Here is a 20026-nt window from a genome sequence, read left to right as displayed (position 1 = left end):
AGTTCATTTATTTATTCACCTACTGAGGGACATCTTGGTTTCTTGCAAGTTTGGGCACTTGTAAATAAAGCTGCTATAAATATGTATGTGTACTGGGTAAATACCAAAGAGCATGATTACTAGAGTTCAGTTTTCAAAATTGTTTATAAAAGTTTCATTTAGATACCGTTTTGTACACTTGTGCTTGCCTTCGTTTTTGGATAACTGCATCCCTACATTGCCAACATATAATTAATTCACTTTACCTTAAGATTAAGAAAGGACATAAACAATGGTTATTTTTTAAGTTTACTGTAATCATACCTTTATATTCTTTAAAATATTTTTTAAGCTTATTTATTTACTTTGAGAGAGAGAGAGAGAGAGAGAGAGTGATCAAGGGAGGGGCAGAGAGAGAGAGGGAGAGAGAGAATTGCAAGTAGGCTCCACAACAGCATGAAGCCCGAGGTGGGGCTCAAACTCATGAACTGCGAGATCATGACCTGAGCTGAAACCAAGAATCAGATGCTTAACCAACTGAGCCACCCATGCGCCCTATATTCTTTCTTAAAAAAGTAATCTGTACCCCCAACATGGGGCTTGAATCCATGACCCTGAGATCAAGGGTTGCATGCTCTATGGACTGAGCCGGCCAGGTGCCCCTATATTCTTGAATATGATTTAAGATTGTCAACTTAGGTGATCAGAACTTGAGTATATGACTCACACAAATCTCATGGCTTTTCACAGCCTTAACATGCTTCAGTTAACTATAATGGGTACTTTCTTTTTGAAAAAGCAATGCAGTATGGTCAGTGTGAGTTCTTTGTTTTATTTAGCAATATCTCAAAACAGTTTAGAAAACGTTCTCTGGCAAGTGTCTTGGGCCCATCTTGATTTTTGCCATCCTTAACACAAATTTAATGATCTTTCAAGGATTTTTGAGCCCTGTTTGTGGGGAAGGTAATACAGACAAAGACCTAGGCCTTGGGGCTCATAGGCTGTAAACTGCGATTACGCCCTGGGGGGTGGGGCTGCCCAGTTACACTGTTAGTGATAGAATTAGAATCCCTTTAAAATACATGAGTTCATGCTGATGTTTCCCATTCAACTCTAACTTTCCCAAGTCAGTCTTTATTTTGTTCTAATGTTAAGATATTTTTAAATTAAATTTTGTCTTTTTCAAACATACGCAGATTTTTTTTAATTGCCTCCACCAAAATAAATTTAGAGGAGCTTCGTGTCAGTTAAATATCTTTTATCACCTCTTAGAAGGTGCCTTTTTCCAAGCTAGCATCCATTTCCAAGACCTTCACCCCTCAAAGTCAATTTTTAAAGCTCAATTAATTACAACACATTTACACAAATCACACAACTTTAAGTCACAGCTCATTGGCAGAAAGTACTCTTGTCTGAAAAAGCAGAGGTTTTAACTCACACATACTAAAGCAGAATTACTCATAGTCAATAGTGATAATATTCAAACAGAGTGCCCATTAAAATGAAATTTTCCTGTAATTGGTCTCCCTTTTGTGGTCTATGGGAAGGATTTAATCTCCGAAAATATGAAGCTTTTTTCTTCTTCTCTTTCTCTCTCCTCCTCCTTAATTGAGGAAGACTCTCTCAGTTATTTTATACTGTAAACAAGTCCCTAGTTACCAGAATCCTGGCTTCACCGGTGGTGGTGGTGGGGGGGGGGGGGGAGGTAATTTGCCTGTACCTGTGGCGCCTTCTGTGTTTAATCTTTCATGGTAGCCATGTGTCTGGACTCTAGCCGTTTACTTCACTCCCAAGCCTGCTTTGTGAGCCAATGCTTTACTTTCATTTTTAATCTCTTTCTACATCTAAGGCAACAAATCCTCAGGATTGTGTGAAAGAATATCCTTCTAGTTCCACTGTGTTAAATTTTCTAGAAGGCCCTAGAATTCCCAGGCAGCCAGATATCAATGTCTCCATTAGGCTGTCCTGACAGCTGGGAGGCTTCATTCTCCCTGCTTTTATACCACTTTCCAAATCCCATAATGCTGCCCCTGCCATTAAGCTGCAGTGGCCATATAAAGGTTTTGAACTAATTTCTGTCAAAAAAAGTGATGCCCTCAGATTTTAAAGAAAGCAAGTCTTCACTTTATTAAAGGACACAGTTGTATCGATGAGTCAGTCAGTTGCTTCTTGGAGCCCTCTTGTCCTACCCTGAGTTCAACAGCCTGTAGGTAGTTAGGGTTACTAGGTGTGGAGAGTCCCTTTGGTTAGTGTTCCTCATCTTTTGCTGCCAGGTGCTGCTTGATACAGAAAAAAGAGGCTACCAGCCCAAATCCAGAGCATCTAACTCCTCTGTTAGCAATGGATTCTCATGTCCTTTGTATTAAACAGATAGATCTCAGAGCAACTGTAGAAAATCCATCTTCTGGCATCTTTATATCTTGTACTTCCCACACAATGTCCGATGTCTAAACGCAAATTCACAGCCTTCCCTCCAGCCTGATAGCTCCTGGTGACTCTTCTGGATGAATGCAACCGTCTTCCATGTGGCTGTCCAAATCAGAGGACTGGAGGGCATTCTGAGGCCCATTACCACGGTTGTCCTGGAGAGCTTCCAGATAGTGCTTCTTGTTCCATGTCCACCACACTACCTTGGCCACATCCCTATGATCTTGCCTTTAGCCTCACAAGACAGCCCTGCTGTGGACCATTTCTCAGCCACTCTCTCCACAGTAGTTGCTGTGCACACCCATGTGCTGTGTCTGTGTTGGGTTCTGTGGGCACAGCAGAGACTCTTAGTGGAGATTTTGCCAAGGGCAGAGACTGATATCAAACAGACATTCTGTTAGTAATGTGTGAAGAATGAAACAGAACAGAGAGGTGGAGCAACGGTGAAGGACAGGAGTGATATGGGATCCTGTTCAATCTCAGGTGGCAGGGGAATGAAGCAACAGAAGCAGACAGCCAGGGTTGGGAAGTTGTCGGGCAGCTGAACTCTAGGACAAGAAGATAGCAAGACTGGAACAGTGCATGCAAAGGTGAATGGTAGGAGGAGAGCATTTGGCTTGCTGGAAAGCTACAGGGAGGCCAGAATGTGCCAGGAGCACAGGAGAAGGTGACAGGAGAGGCCAGAGAGGTGAGCAGAGGCTATGTAGACTCTGGGAAAGACTTTGGGTTGGATTCCAAGTTAGATGGGAGCCATTGGAGGTTTTGAGTACATTCTCATCAGGTACCATTCAGGTTGCCTGTGAGAAGAGACCACAGAACAGGGAAGTTAGGGGGCTGTTATAATTGTCTAGGTGGGAGAGATTGGTGGCTTATACTAAGAAGGTGGTGGGGTGCTGAGAAGCAATCAGATTCTGGGTGCATCCACCTGAGTGTCTATCCAAACTAAGTCCATCATCCAGCCAAGGTAAACTTTTTAAAATTGAATCATGCCATATCACTCCCCCTTCAAATCTGAGCAGGAGAGTGAGGACGCCTGCCCACACCACCCACAAGATACTGCTGTCAATTCCAGGTTACCTGGTGGGGATGCAGGTCTGAAGAGCTAGGCCTTCTCATTTTCCAGGAGAGGCAGAAATGTAAATTTTTTGTGTGAAATCTTCCAAATCATACCTTTTAAAGTAATGAAGTTCAAATGAGACATGTCATTGAAGTTTTGACTTCAGTTCATAGGAGGTAGTTGCCAAGTTTGCTGGATGGAAAAAGTGATAGAATGAGTAGGCATTGAAAATATGAAACATTTATACAGTTTAGGCACTTTTTAAAAATGTTTATTTATTTTTGAGGCGGTGGGGGGGGGGGACAGAGAGAAGGGGACAGAGGATCCGAAGCAGGCTCTGTGCTGACAGTAGTGAGTCAGGTGTGGGGCTTGAATTCATGAACCGTGAGATCATGACCTGAGCCAAAGTCGGACCTTAACCAACTGAGCCACCCAAGTGCCCCAAGTTTAGATATTTTTTTTTATTTAAAAAAAACATTTTTTAAAAATCTTTATCCATTTTTGAGAGAGAGACAGTGTGAGCAGGGGAGGAGCAGAGAGAGAGGGAGACACAGAATCCAAAGCAGGCTCCAGGCCCCGAGCTGTCAGCACAGAGCCCGATGCGGGGGCCCAAACTCACCGTGAGATCATGACCTGAGCCGAAGTCGGGCACTCAACCGACTGAGCCACCCAGGCGCCCCAAGTGTAGGTATTTTTTTTAAATTTTTTTTTTAACATTTATTTATTTTTGAGACAGAAAGAGACAGAGCATGAACAGGGGAGGGTCAGAGAGAGGGAGACAGAATCTGAAACAGGCTCCAGGCTCTGAGCTGTCAGCACAGAGCCCAACGCGGGGCTTGAACTCACGGACTGTGAGATCATGACCTGAGCCGAAGTCGGACACTTAACCGACCGAGCCACCCAGGCGCCCCAAGTGTAGGTATTTTTAATATTACTGTTGGTCTTCAAACTTTACCCCTGACGCAGCTGAGGAAAAGTGTGAAACAGTGGTAGTGATTGTGACAGGAGGGGGGTAAGGGGAAGAAGGTGGAGGGCAAGCCTCCAGGGAAAGTAGGATATGTCAGGCTCTCTGAAAGGGGTGGGATTGAAGGGAGCCTAATGACAGCAACGTTGTCACATGGTTATGATCACCAGGCACTGTCCATGTCCACCACTAGGTATAAGGACAAAGACAGGGAGGGCAAATAACTCTAAAAGAGGACTGGATTTGCAGCCTTAACTTCACATGATGTTGTTCAGAGGAAGATGCTCTTGTTGCCATCAATGATCAAGAGTTAGACACTTTACTCATTATGAATGACCAATATTAAAGCATCTATAGTGGTTTCATTATAATTTCACTATAGTGGCTTCATTAATTTAAAGCAATTTTATTAGCTTCAACTATTTTTTTCATTTAATAACATTATACAACATTAGTAGGAGGACATGTGTGTCCTCATGTGATATTTTAATGTTAGAGAGGCCAGGACAGGTAGCCACTGTGGGCAGCCAATTTCAAGATGTGGAGATGTGGCAGGAAGATGTGGGCCTGGGATTCAGATGCCAGATGCAGCGGTTGTATGATGTGTGCACATCATTTAATATACATGAGACCGAAGGTTTGCTTTTAAGGATGAAATAAATATGTAACTTCTTAGCATGGTGCCTGTGTGCTCATATGTGCTCAATAAACAGTAACTGGCACAGAATTATTTTAACATAATTGGTCTATTTCTTCCTCTGGTACAACAAAGATTATTATCAGAATTTCCAATGCTTACTTTAATGTCCTGTTGATACTTTGATATACTATACATAATACACTGTTGGGCATTGACACATCACCCACTCAGCCTACAATTCACTGGGTCCTTGAGCATATATAAGACTAAGATGAGTTTTTTTTTTACTTTTTTTCTTAACATTTATTTGTTATTGAGAGACAGAGAGAGATAGAGCATGAGCAGGGGAGGGGCAGAGAGAGGAGGAGACACAGAATCCGAAGCAGGCTTCAGGCTCCGAGCTGTCAGCACAGAGCCCAACGCGGGGCTCGAACTCACAAACCGCGAGATCATGACCTTAGCCTAAGTCGGACGCCCAAACGACTGAGCCACCCAGGCACCCCCAGGACTAAGATGAGTTTTAAGACTGGTTTGGAAAGGCAGCTGCTTACTCTGTGTGATTACAGGGACATAAGGAGGTTTACCCAAGAATATTTCCAATCAGCTTACTGATGTCTGAAAGGTCATAATGAGGAATTAATTTATTTAACTTCATTTCATGTTAATTAATCTCCCTGGATTAAACCTTACAGCCATTTAGTGTGAATGATGTTGTTAGTGTTTTTTCTAGAAAGGGCATGGATGGGGAGGGTGAGGCATGTAGGGAGGGTGACACAGGGGACAAGACTGTGATGCTGGGGTGGCTGATGCAAACTTTGCCAACTACAAGAAATCCCTGAGAAATTCAAGAAATCCCCAGCTCATGGTCCCCCAGATTTAATCTGGACATGGCTAGCCACTTTCTTCAGGCATATAATTTACAGAAAGTTTCAGTCTCTGAGCTAGCCAAGACCTTATTTATACATTGTGGTTTGTTTTCAGGTTAAAGTTACCACTTACCACTGTCCCCATATGTGTATATAAATTGGTATAATCTTTCTGGAAAACGATTTGGTAATATGCATCAAGAATAACTTTGAAATACTCTTTGACACATTTATTCAACTTCTAAGAACACCTTCTAGAGAAATAATCAGGAATTATGAAAAAAGGTGTAAAAAAGGTTCATATTGGTGTATATTATTTATAGGCACACACACACAAAGAAAGAAAGAAACATGATTCTCTAACAATAGAGGAATAGTTAGACAAATTATGGTATATCCATGAAATAGTAACCATGTCTTAAAATATGTCATAAAGAAGTCTTAATAACTTGAGGAAATGCTTACACTATAATGTTAAGTGAAACAAAGAAGGTTACAAAGCAGCATGCAGTATCACCTATGTTGAGAGGGCTGTTACTGCTCTGCACAGGCACTGAGCTTGGTGCTGATTCCAGGCCTGGGACAGGTGCGGGGTGGGGGGCAAGATTTGAATATGGCTGACATGGCTAGAGTGAATGTTTACTGGCTTTTTTTGAGAGAGAGAGAGAGAGTGCATGAGCAAGTGGGGAAGGGGCAGAGAGAGAGGGAGAGAGAATCGTAAGCAGGCTCCACGCCCAGCACAGAGCCCAACTTGGGGCTTGATCTCACAGACAGTGAGAACATGACCTGAGCCAATAACAAGAGTCAGACACTTAACCTACTGAGCCACCCAGGCTATTTATTGTTCTTGACTAAGCAGTGCTCCTTCTGCCTTCATTTGGTCTTAGAAACACTCTTTTCTCTGTGGAGCCCTTTACACAAGGGTGAATACAAAACTTAGCCCTGACCAATTAGTGCACCCCATTTTCCTGCTTTGGTAATTTGATCTTGGGTGAACATGTGGTCAGCCAGGCTAGAGTTCTCCTAGGACCTTGGGATAGATGTAGTTTTTCACTGGGGCTGTGAAACTGCTGATAGGATGTATGCTGCTGCAACTGGGGGCCACTGCTACACTATGGGGAGGCTTTGACTGAGAATCAGACCCAACTGAAGCAGTAGAGAGGGAGTGTGGCATGGAGAGAGACAGACGGAATCATGACATTTTCCTTGAAGACCTGGCTTCAGACCTGCCTAAAACTTCATCTGACACTTGAAATTCACAGATAAAGTGAGCCCAAAATTCCATTTTCAGTGTCACTTTCCTTTTTCAAATGTCTTATCATTTGCCATCAAAAGAACCCTGTTGAAAAAGAACTTTGAGGTTTTAGATGCTTAGTTGTAGGCTATTTGCAGCTGGTGGCTAAAATGAATTCACAGATATCAGTTTGCACTAACCAGACTACCATATCCAGGAAGGTGACCAGTCTGACCTAAGTGGTGAAAGCCAGACATGACATTGGGCTGGGTTTTGGCACCAGACTGCAGGAGGGAGCTGATCAGCCAGGAATGTCTGCAGAAGAGTGGCCAGGGTGATGAGGAAACCCAAGGCCACAGCACACAAGAGATGGTTAGAAGAACCACTGCTGCCTGGAGAAGGAAAGCATGGCAGGCAGGAAAGAGAGGATGTCCTCTTGCTTGGGCACAGAGAGCCAGGGAAATGGGAAGAAGTCTTCTTGGACCCTGGTCTCAGCTCAACGCAAGACCCAGCTTTCCAAAGCTCAGCATGGGCCACAGGGTTGCCCAAGAAAGCAGTGAGTTTGAGGACAGTTTGAAAACCACTTGGCAAGAATGTGGTTGAGAGATTTCTGAGACTGGTTTACCTTCAGGGCACTTCCCCAGGGATTTTAACATTTTATAAAAATGTCAAGCTATTGGCTCCTTCTTTAATTGAGATTAGTTGGCAGCTAGCTGAGAACAAGTTGCCTGCTTAACATTTTTGGCCTAATCAAGGGTTGGCCTTGATTCTAAATGTTTTTTAATCACTCCTTCAGTGGCCAAGTGAACTGAAGGGAGGTTCTTGCCCAAAACAGCTGAAACAGAATGAGTTGAGTTTCTACCATTCCTCACAGTCCTTGCTCTTCCAAATCACACTTACCCATTTTGGCTTTCCAGTGTTTTTGGTGGATGAAGCCACCCTGGCCGTGGTGGGGTGGGCCTGACCTGAGATTTCACCTGGAAAAGGCAGGATGAAGATAGTGAGAGCTGGAACAGCCTAAAACACCCAGGTTTTTTTGTTTTGTTTTGTTTTGTTTTTAAATAGGAGCCCTCTTTTTCCTGAGCTGTCAAATACTCCTATGGGAAATTTGAGTCCAGTGAATAGACTTCAATTCATAGCTGCAGTCCCAGTGCCTGGCTCAGGGCCTGGCACATAGGAGGACCTCAACCAATATTTGTTGAATGAAAGTGTGAAAGGTCTTAAGGGACCTCTGAGATCATCTAGTCTGAGTCTCTCATTTTCTAAAAGAAGCATTGTAGCTTAGAGAGGTAAAGTAACTTGCTCACTTCTGCACAGCTAGCCAATGGCAGAGCTGGGTTTCCTGATGATGTTTTCTCCTTTTTATAAGGGTCTTAAATGGAATGATGAGATTTTTTTTTCTTTTTTAAATTTACATCCAGTTAGTTAGCATATAGTGCAACAATGATTTCAGGAGTAGATTCCTTAATGCCTCTTACCCATTTGGCTCATCCCCCCTCCCACAATCCCTCCAGTAACCCTCTGTTTGTTCTTCATATTTAAGAGTTTCTTATGTTTTGTCCCCCTCCCTGTTTTTATATTATTTTTACTTCCCTTCCCTTATGTTCTCTGTTATGTCTTTTAAGTCCTCATATGAGTGAAGTCATATGATATGACTGACTTTTGTCTTTCTCTGACTGACTAATTTCACTTAGCATAATACCCTGTAGTTCCATCCACGTAGTTGCAAATGGCAAGAATTCATTCTTTTTGATTCTGAGTAATACTCCATTGTATATATATACCACATCTTCTTTTCCATTCATCCATTGATGGACATTTGGGCTCTTTCCATACTTTGGCTATAGTTGATAGTGCTGCTATAAACGTTGGGGTGCATGTGTCCCTTTAAAACAGCATACCTGTATCCCTTGGATAAATACCTAGTAGTGCAATTGCTGGGCCAGAGGGTAGTTCTATTTTAGTCTTTTGAGGAACCTCCATACTGTTTTCCAGAGTGGCTGCACCAGTTTCCATGGAATGATGATATTTTTATTTATTTTTCATTTCTTCTAACATTTTAAAAATAATGTTTATTTAATTATTTGGGGGGGGGGGTGGCGGTGAGGGGCAGAGAGCAATGGAGAGAGAGAGAATTCCAAGCAGGCTCTGCTGCACTATCAGTGCAGAGCCCAACTTGGTGCTCAATCTCATGAACCACAAGATCATGACCTGAGCCGAAATCAAGAGTCGGTCACTTAACTGACTGAACCACCCCTGTGCCCCCATTTTTGTTTTATTTAAGTAAGCTCTATGCCCAATGTAGGGCTTGAACTTATGACCCTGAGATCAAGAGTCCAATGCTCTACCAACAGAGCCAGCCAGGTACCCCTGAAATGGTGAGATTTTATTTTATTCATATATTTATTATTAAAATTTTTTTCTGTTTATTTATTTTTGAGAGAGAGCAAGAGACAGAGCATGAGTGGGGAGGGGCAGAGAGAGAGGGAGACACAGAATCCGAAGCAGGCTCCAGGCTCCAAGCTGTTGGCACAGAGCCCGATGTGGGACTCAAACTCCCGAACTGTGAGTTCATTACCTGAGCCGAAGTCGGACACTTAACTGACTGAGCTATCCAGGTGCCCTGAAATGGTGAGATTTTAAAATATTACTTTCTGCATCAGTCCTCGGCTTGTCCTTACATCTGAATCTGGCTCTGATTTCTGACCCAGAAATGTACTGGGTCTCTGGGAGTTAGCCAGAGCTGTTCCAGAAGCTTGTTTAGTGTCCGTAAGAGCTTGGTGCCTGGTAGGCTACATACTCAGCCCCTTCAACCATCCTTCTTTTCCGTTTGAGAAATGATTGTTAACAGGGGGCAGGACCAGGCAGAACAAAACACATTTGGTTGGACAATGTTTTTGTATTTTAACTTACTATATTAGTTTTAAGTTGCCAAGTAACAAATTAACCACAAATTTAGTGACTTAAAACAATACCCACTGATAAGCTTGTGGGTCAGAATTCCACACCCGGTGCAGCTGGTTTTCCACTCAGGGTCTCATCTGAGGCAATTAAGGTATTAGCTGGGTGGGGTTCTTATCTGAGACTTGAGAACCACAGATTAAGGCAGAATTCCCTTCCTGTGGCTGTAGGATCCATATCCTGGCTGGCTATCAGCAGGGGCTTCACTCAGTTCCCAGAGGTCTCCCACACGCCTTACCATGTGGCCCCCCCCCCCATCTTCAAAGGTGGCACTGGAGAGGCTTCTCACTTGGAATAGCTCGCAATGGTTTTTTTTTTTTTTTTGAATGTTTATTTATTTTGAGAGAGAGAGAGAGAGAGAGTACGCACACATGAATGGGCGAGAGGCAGAGGGAGAGGGAGAGAGAGAATCCCAAGCAGGCTCTGTGCTGCAAGCGCAGAGTTTGATGTGGGGCTCCATCCCATGAATACTGAGATCATGACTGGAGCCCAAGTCAAGAGTTGGCTGCTTAACCACTTGAGCCATCCAGGCGAGCCATGGAATAGCTCTCAATGCTTTGAATCTCTGCCTTCCTTTTCTGCCTCCAGCCAGAGGAAGCTGTTTTTCAAGGGCTCATGTGATTAGGTTGGGTACCCCTGGACAACTTCCCTATCTGAAAGTATAAAGTAACCCAATACCAAAGGCATCACATCTTCCTATTCACAGGTTCCACCAAGGCACAGAGAAACATTGTGTGTGGGGGGGGAGGGTTGTTCTGTCCCCCACACCTTTAATAAACACGTTCCCCTATTTTCTTCTTTCCTTTCTCCTCCATTCAAGCAAGTAACTTGCCTTGTACTTCAATGGATTAGCAAGACAGGTGGTAGGTTGAAAACAGAATAGCCTGGGTTTTCCTGGCTTCTGATTTTCAAAAATCCTAGGCTTCTAGTAGAGCTCAGGGGATGCCTAGGGAGGTAAAAAGGAGAAGGATTTGTGGATGAAGACAAAGTGCTTCTAGGATCAAATCAAAGAACTTCTAGAAGCAAATGGAATTGTAGGCAGGAGCAAGAAAGATGTCTGTGTCCAAGGGACAGGAGTGGTAAGCTGCTGCATCTCAGGTGGCCACACAAATGGCAACAATGGATGGCACAATGGAAATATTTGTGCCCCCTGCCCCCAGTCCCACCATTCCCAAATACCCAAGCGTGGTGCCAAAATTCGGAGAGAGGGCGGCTCCAAGGACTGGGGTTAAGTTTCCCACCAGCTCTGTAGAATGGAATCTTAGGGTCAGAAATTATATGGAGTAGTAGAAAATAAAATTACATTGTTGTACATCTGGGTTTGTGGACTGGGATTCATACTTCCTACATAAGAAAAAAGATGGGATGGCACTTCAGGAAAAATGTGCTAAAGAGAGTATATAGACGTGTAGATTCAGAATGTGTGTATGTATGTGTGTTATGGATATGGATGCAATAATAGCAATATTTATATACACACGCACATATATCAGAATGTAAATGCACATATATACCAGCTGTGTTGACATATATCCACATATATATATATATATATTTTATGTAGCACTTTATTTTTTTTACTTTTAATATTTCATGAAATCATTGCTATGTAACGGACAGCCAATTTATGATTTGAGCTGAAATTAAATGGAATGCCTAGTTCTTGAATCTGATGGATTGAATTGGTTGGAGCAGAGAACCCCCTGAGAATGGGGTCCATAATCCAGATCTCAAGTCCCATGATATGTTACCAACTCTCCAGGTAGAACAGGTTATAAAAGAACATTATAGAAGCTTCCATGGGGCATTGCCTTATTGATGGAAACATGCTATCATATACAGGCTCTTGCCTTCATGCCCATGTTAACATGTCTTATGGGTGAATGAGCCCCATGTTTTCTTCAGCACCAGCTAGACATTCAGTCCGGAGAAATGAGTCGAGACCTTCTGTATGGCCGGGGGAAGGTCTGTGAGGTGTTTGTGGGGATAGTAGAGTGGGTATAGTTCCTCTCTGATGCTCCCCCTGTCTGAGAAAGGTGGTCTTGCTACTGAGTCACCCACCTGACAAAAGGCCTCCTACATCCAATAAATCCCCCCTTTTCAAAACTTTCCATTATAGTGCATAACACATATATAAAATACACTGATTTTAACTGCACAGCTAATGAATTTTTATACATGCATACACCCTTGCAACCATACCCAGATCTACCCCTTACCCTCCAGAGGGTTCTATTTTGGATCTTCCCACTTAATACCACCCACAGGTAACCACTATCCTAACTTCTATCACTGTCATTTAGCTTCTCCTGTTTGGGAGCTTCACATAAATAAAATTATACATTAGTATTCTTTTGTACTTACCTTCTGTCACTCAAATAAGTTTCTGTGACACTCATCCATGTTGTGTGCCAGCAGTTTTAAATTTTTGAAACTGCTGTGTGATCTCCCATTATATGAGCATACCACAATTCATTTATTCTTTATACACTGATGGACATTTGGATTGTTTCGAGTTCTTTTCTTTTTAATATTAATGAATAAACTGGTATGAACATTCTTGTATTTACCTTTTGGTGGACATCCACACACATTTTTGCTGTGCTCTCCAGCAATTGTGGAATTGTGGGGTATGCAAGCGAGTTCTAGTTGTGCCACGTCCTTGTGAACTTTTAAAATTGTCAATCTTTTAAATTTTTGCCATTCCAGTGGGTGTGCTATTTCATTATGGTTTTAATTAACATTTCCCTAATGAGTTGAGTACATCGTTACAGGTTTATTGGTTATTTAGTATCTTTTTTGATAAAATATCTTCTCAAGTGGTTTGCCTGTTTTGGGGGGGAACATCTTTCCTTAAAAAAAGCTAGATAGAGGAGGTTATGTTCTTTGCAAACAACTGAATACTAGCTAAGATAGGGAGATACATAGTTGTCTGATTCTTAGTCAGGTTAGATCATAAGACTCTTTGTAAGTGATACAGAATCAGGGCTTCCATGAGAAGCCCATGGAAGGCCATTGAATCTGGGGCTGGCAGGCCCGGCAGGTAAGCAGGAAAGCCGACCATGAAGTGGGCAAGAGGAACTGACTGGAACATACAGGGACAACCTGAAGCCCATGAAGGCGAACAAATCATGTCTGTCTTTTGTCCCTTCAACTTCAACATCACAGGCAACCTGTAGAAGAGGCTACCAAAGGGCTATGCACACTGCCATCTGACACAGGACCAGGGTAAGGGGACAAAGAGAGAGCAGGTCAGGGATATGAATGGGCTTCACAGTGCTTTATGCCCCACGCTACCCTGCACGGGTACCAGCCACTGCTTCATTTCCTCTGACAGCATCCCTAGCCTGTATTTTAAAAAAAGATAAAAGAAGACAATCTAGGTGGTACAAATAAACTTCAACATTTCATGAAATGGACAGTTTCCTTTTGAAGAACTGCAAAATGGGGCAAAGGCAAGAAGCTTTTATAGGATTAAGTATAAAGAAAAAAGAAGAGACAAATGGGAAATACTTGATGGGCTTGTTTGGGATGAGAAGGCCCAGTGTTGGCTTGGCATTTGGGGACTGGCTGACTGGACATACTGCATTTTGGATCAAATGCTGCATTTACAGGGACACGAAAGTTATTTAAGCTTTTCGTTTGCTGATAAGGCACCCAAAGCAGGGGTGGCTCCATCTTGGGCCTGGAAATTTATTTCAACACCTAGAACCCCATAGGAGGGGAATTCTGGGAAGCATGGTTCCAGCATGGCTAAATTGTCAGGGTATAAAGTCACCAGAGAGCCTGTCTTTGCTGGCAAGAAAAAGGACTAAAGGAAGCTAATATTTATGGAGTACATTTTGGGCCAGGTACTGTGCTAAGCGTTGAACTTGACAATGAAGACCCTGGTAGAGAGCTGCCTGGACCATGTGTCAGGAAAGCAATGGAATAGGGTGGGGCCACAGTGGCCACTTTACACCCAGCTTTTGATCATACATCACATCCTGAAGGCTGTTGAGATGCCCTGCCCTGGTGTGGGTTACTTGAGACAACCTGGGCACCAGAAGAGGCAGAAGCTGTGAACTGCTATAGCCTTTTCATACTAAGGAGACTTTAGTATACTTTAATCATTGTAAGTGGTTTGAAAATACACATGTCATTGCCCAGGAATTCTCCATCATTTTTTTAAAAAAGATTTTATTTTATTTTTTTAAGTACTCTCTACATGCAGTGTTGGGCTCGAATTTAACAACTCCAAGATCAAGAGTCACATACTCCACTGACTGAGCCAACCAGGTGCCCCATTTTCCCATTATTTTTGTTAACTGATGTATAGATACCATACATGAACATGTCTGGATGGAGCATCTGTGAAATAATCATTTACATTTTTTTTCCTTGCTGTATTTTTCCTTTTCCTCTACCTACCCCCCTCTCTTCAAGGAGAAAGGACAGATACTGTTTTTGTTTTTCCCAGGAAGAGTATTGCAGCAAGGCTGAAAGCAGAAGTTGTCTGCAAAACGTTTTCCTTTCTGTCTTTTATGATTTTAAACAGAAGGGGAGTAGAATATACTACCCCAAGATATGCTTCTTTGGCATAAAGGATTATTTTAGACTGATCATTTTTTTTTTTTTAAGGCAACAGACAAGAGAGAGGCTCTGAAAACCAGGCAGTTACCCTTTTGTAAGAGACATTTTCATGTATAAGGCAAAACTCTATTTGTAAGGGTGTCTCCTCTCTGTACTAGGAAGAGAAGGGTGACTCTAAATCTCTAGAAACTGTTCTCAATGGAGATGGCAAGGACTTAAATATACATAACAATCCTACCTTTGTTTACTCTGCTTTTCCAAGTCTCATCCCATAACTGGTCTCCCCCTACCAACATCTTTTGTCTTTAGCTGGAGATGTTATTTAAGGTCAGGGCTTGGGCTCTTTTAGAGAGTTACTCAGTTTTCCTGGGTCTCTCCCATGTATGGGGTCGGGGCAGGGGGTTTGGTATGTTACCAAATTTTTTTTTCCTCCGGTTAATCGGTCTTTTTATTACAGAAGTGTCTTAGCCAAGAGCCTAGAAGGGTAGAGGGAAAATAATTTTTCTTCCTCCATAAAACCTCCACCCATAGAAGAGTAATATTTGTAGGTCCTGAAGCAGTGGGGACATTTGTAGTTCTCTGAAGCAGAGAATAATATGTATGTACACAGGGATGTAGCCAACCTCACAACAGACCCTGTGAGGTAGAACTTACTATCTCTGGTTTACAGACTGAACTCTGACACAGTTTGATGGCGCAGAGTAGTAACATGATGAAACGTGCCTATGCCATCATTGAGAAGTATGGGACTAATCCTTGTCTCCTGGAGCTGAGCTCATCCATGGATTTTGGGTCTAAGTATTTAGCTAGACTGGGACTCTCACTTCCCTAGAAGAACCTGCAATGCAAGCTTCTCTTTCTCACTTCCTCCTCTCCATTTCTTATTTAAATTAAAAAGTACAAAGAGAAGGAAGGATCATTTTGAATAGTTTAAGTTTCATCTAAATGTTATGCATGAGATCCAAATAACAGAATTATATTCTCTGATTCATATGTATTTTGTGGTCAGTTGGGGCCCTCAGAATCTCTTTTTTCAACATTTGCTCATTGTGGTGTCTAAATGTGGTGTCTCTCCTGATCTGATGGGGTCCCTGGTTGGGTGGAAAGAATTCACCTGAGGCAAAACAAAGCAGATAGAAATTTATTGAATACACTGCAAGGGAAGGAGTGTGGGGGAACTGGACTGCAGAGGAGAGGCTGTCTGCAAGGAGGCAGTGGGTGGAGGGTTGTTTTAAAAGGGGGAAGATGAGGAGGTATGGCGATGTATGGAATTTTCCCTTTTTTGGTAACTGTGCCTGGTTGTAAGCACCTCATTGGTTAGTTAGGGCTTATGAATATTTTGCGGTGGGTCCCTGATGGACCTGTCTGTATGCAGTCAGGTGGTCGGTGTGGGCCCTTTCTATATCCCATGGCTCTTTGCCTAAAAGTGTCCTCTACACTCATGTTTGCCCTTTCTATCTTTGTCTCCTTAGATAAGTGACCTTCTATGGAATAAATATTGTTGGTATATAATCGACACCAGGTAAACTGTAGTGGATTTATACTGAGAAAGAATTTTTCTCACACCCCATTACTTGAAACCAATTTCAGTTGATTTCTGCCCAATTTAGTGATATTTTACTTCAATATTATTTACTTGTTTATCCCAATACTAGGCTCCATTCATTCCCCAAATAGCTCTTGAATCCTTAGTGAGGGTCAGGCATAGTTCTGTGTGTTGGGAATACACACAATCCACTATTTTGAGCAAAACAAAGTCCTGGTCTCCTGTGCTTCAGTCTGGGTCCTTGGAGGGAATGTGATGGATTATTAATGGGCAGGGTAAAGCTAACATATAATTGTGTTGAATTTTACGAGAGCAAACATATATCTAAAGGCCTCTAACTCTCTCATTGCCATAATGTGTGTGTGTGTGTGTGTGTGTGTGTGTGTGTGCGCGCGCGCGTGCGCGAATGTGTGTATGAATGTAGGGGTATGAGAAGGAACAGCTGAAATGGAAAACAAATACAGGGAGGACTGAGTGGAAAATGCAGGGACAGTTTCCTGTCATGGCTATTTTCTAGAAATAGAAATAGAGCCCTGCAGTTTCTAGTTATAAATTAAAGAAGACAAGAAAAGGCAATGCAAGATGAGCTAAGATTCATCATAAATGATAAAACTGAGGTTAAGATTTTAAAACTCAGCTCTCAATTTAAAAAGGTTAAATTATACACAAGGAAATCATGCACAAGTGAAATAGAAGAACAAATTGTTCATGGTCTTAGAAAAAACATTTTCTTCTTCATTGTCCCTGGGCAGTTTCTCATTTAGAAGGGAAAAGTTATTTTTCTTTCTACCCCAGGAGGGCAAGAACAGTTTCTCCAACACCACAGCCTCTGAGCTGCTATGAGTGTGGTATGCATTCATGTACATGAAATATAAACTAATAAGTATATACTTGCCAGATTCAGATAACCTGTATTAAATATTTAGTTCACTGCTCATTTAATGAAAGTTTACCCTAGCAGCCAGATTTAAAGTTGTCCTTGTAGTCTAAATGCTCCTCTGTCAGCCTAGGACCTGGGCATTCTCTACAGGCGCCAGCACAGTTCCTGGCCTAGAACAGATCCTGTCCCTTGTGGCTGGGCTGAGCTTAAATGAACTGGATGTCAAAGCTACTGTAGGTAGGTGGCAGTATGGTTCAACTCCAGGCTTTTTGTGTAACCAGCCAGTTAGGAATTTTAAACCCATCTCTTTGTGGTCCAGGAACAAGTTACCGAAATCTTTTATAGCCTCAACTTTCTTGTCTGCAAAATGGGAAAGTATTGGCTATCTCAGTTATTGTGAATACTAAATAAGACAATCTACTTAGTGTGGGACTTGGCACAATTAATGGTAGCTACTATATTACATATGAGGAATGACCAAATTCTACATAGCAATTACCGTAAGTTGAGGAGAGCAGAGGGCTCTTTAAAGAAAGCTGAATTAAGCCAATGCTTCACTAACCAAAATATTACTGACAAATTATTCATAGTATTCAAAAGATTCTCTTCTCTGACATTACAGGAAATTGAAAATTAATTTAATTAGCTGCACCTCTATTAGATCCTGCCTGAAATCCCAGGTTAGTATATTTTGGTATGTCTGCAGGGGTTTAATTTGGGCAGAGGGGAATTATCTAATTTTGGCGACTCTAATAAAATTGGGTTAAAATGCCCTATGCTAAGGCAGTACCCAAACTGCTTGGGTGTCAATTCTACTACTGTTGGAGGACAAAATACATTTTGTCTGCACTCAGGTAGAGTTCAAGTCCTGAACGGCTTTCAGAGGAGGAGAGCTGTAGGTCCTTTAAGGAGAATGGGTTCGTAGCAGGAAGAATCCGGATGACCTTCCATTTTGGAGCCACTGCCCTTTATAAAGGGTGGAGAATCCTTAAGGGGGTGACTACGTGGGGTCAGGAGGAGCCCGGGCCGGGCTGGCTCAGCTAGGATTCATCGGTTCCACTACGTGTCCTGCAGCCCTACTGTATGTCTAGGGACTGGTGTCCAAAGACCCGCAGCCCATTGGGCGCTGATAGCCCGCGAGGTAACTGGCGCAGGGAACAAGTCGGCCTGCTCGCCCCAGACCGTCCTTAGCCCGCCCCGGCGAGCCGGCTCCTCCTGGTGCGCCAGCCAGCCTTCTCTCTGCACTTGGAGTTCCCCGTCCGGCCGGCGGTGGGCGCGCGCCCCACGAGGCCCAAACCCGCTGTCGTGTGTTCTGCCTGCCGGCCCGGCTGAGCCTTGGGGTCCCGCGGCCTCGGCGCCCACACGCCCCCAGCTCCTTGCACGCAGCCTGCAGAGGTTGGTGCGGCCCGTGAGCGCGGGGTCGAGGCCGGCCCACCAGCCGCCAGCACCGCGGCCCCCGCCACCCCCGCGGCCTGGCCGCACGCCGGGTCCCCGCCGCGGAGGGGGATGGGGAGGGAGGAGAGACTGGAGGAGTTGGAGACAGACACAGCCTCGGCGAGCACAGTTACGGCTGGAGACAGACGGCGGCGGGAGGCGGAACACTTTCCCCCCTCCGGCGACGGGAAGCGGGACACCTCCCTCGGCGGCCGCAGCACGGTCTCCCCCTCCTCCTCCCTCCCAGAGGCTGCGGGCCAGGCCCGGCGGGACAGGCAGGCGAGTGCGGCTGGCCCTGCCTGCCCCGCGCGCCGCCGCAGCCGGCAGGGGATCCCCTGCGAGTCGGGGAGGAGCCGCCGCCGCAGCCGCCGCCAGACAGGCTGCGAGTCCCTGGGAAAGTGAAAGGGGGGCGGGGAGCGCGGGGGAGGCCCGGGGGTAAGGTCCCTGGCTCTTAAAGAGACCCGGCGCACCGCGCCGCGCTCCCCGCCGGCCGGCTGCGCGCCCCCCGCCGCGGCGGCCCCGCATCCCGCGCCCCTCCCCCGCGGCCCGCAGGGCCGGTGGCCGGGCGAGCCGCACTGCAGGCGGTCCCCCGCCACGGCTCCGGAGGGGCGGCCGCAGGTGAGTGCAGACCCGAGGTGGTTGTTGTGGTCTCGGCGTCTGGCCCAAGTTCAGCGCGGCGCGGAGGCGGGGTGGTGGTGGCGTTGGTTGGGGAGGGCAGGGGGCGGAGGACGCGGGGACAGGACGCTCAGGGAACGGGACGTCCGCTAGCCTGCGCCGTCGGCGGGGGCCAGAGGGAGCTGCCCAGCCCCGCGGGTCCTCCCCACCCGGACGAGTCCCACAGAGACGAGTGCGCGAGGTCTGAGGCAGTGTAGCCGGTGGGCACGGCGGCGTCCCGGCGCGCTCGCCCGGGCCGGGTGTGGGGAGGGCAACCCCGCACTCCCGAGCGGAGGCCGGGCCGCCTCTGCTTGTGTGCTCCGTTGGAGGAACGTTGCCGACCTAAATCTCAGTGCCCGGCGCGGGATGTCCTGCGGTTGCAGGATTTAATTCTGCACCCCCGGGAGGCTGGGGTCAGCGCCGAGGTAACTGCCCAAACTAGGGTCTCGGTTCCCTTGGGCCTGTCAGCGAACCACTGCAGGCGGGGGGACTGGAGGTCGGCGGGAAGCGGTAAGATTGTGCAGGACCTTCCTGGGGAGTTTGCGGGAAGAAAAAGGGGCGGGAGCGGCCCTTACCCTGAACCCTGCATCCCGCTGCCGGACACCCCGCAGCCCGCGGCTCCGAGCCCCAGCACCCCGCATCTCGCGCCCCGCGCCCCTGGGGCCCGCCTCACCCGGCGTCTGCTCGGGTCCCCCCGCGCACGTTGACGTCGGTCGCGGGGCCGCCCGGAGCTCCCGGCATTGGCTGGGAAGTCGATTGTCTGGGGCGGCTGCTATTACACTTAGGCTGGGTCTCCGAGCCCCGGAGGAAGC

At 45.3% G+C, this 20026-nt stretch overlaps 1 protein-coding gene and 1 long non-coding RNA gene across 18 annotated transcripts in view; one reads left to right on the top strand and one right to left on the bottom strand.

The window, feature by feature from the left end:
• Positions 1 to 377: 377 nt before the first annotated feature.
• LOC113602177 (uncharacterized) lies at positions 378 to 20021 on the bottom strand. 3 transcript variants are annotated; one of them, XR_008291811.1, is made up of 4 exons: positions 19888 to 20021; positions 8068 to 8144; positions 3484 to 3655; positions 378 to 3203 (listed from the first exon to the last, which is right to left on the bottom strand). It is a non-coding gene; the product is annotated as an uncharacterized LOC113602177 (long non-coding RNA). The 3 variants fall into 3 exon arrangements; XR_003423523.2 differs by having other exon boundaries at positions 3577 to 3655; XR_008291810.1 differs by having other exon boundaries at positions 378 to 3655.
• Positions 18836 to 20026, top strand: part of LDLRAD4 (low density lipoprotein receptor class A domain containing 4) — a 442107-nt gene continuing 440916 nt past the window's right edge. For 10 of the 15 annotated variants that reach the window (XM_053206371.1, XM_053206370.1, XM_027068401.2 and 7 more), the window contains exon 1: positions 19500 to 19639. The gene's annotated coding sequence lies outside the window, so the exon portion shown is untranslated. Of the gene's footprint in view, positions 19179 to 19499; positions 19640 to 20026 lie in introns of those variants that run through there. The other 5 variants (XM_027068403.2, XM_027068400.2, XM_053206368.1 and 2 more) reach the window with 2 other exon arrangements.

The sequence above is a fragment of the Acinonyx jubatus genome, chromosome D3, assembly GCF_027475565.1.
Source record: "Acinonyx jubatus isolate Ajub_Pintada_27869175 chromosome D3, VMU_Ajub_asm_v1.0, whole genome shotgun sequence".
NCBI lineage: Eukaryota > Metazoa > Chordata > Mammalia > Carnivora > Felidae > Acinonyx > Acinonyx jubatus.
This window is presented reverse-complemented; position numbering and strand designations above follow the sequence as displayed.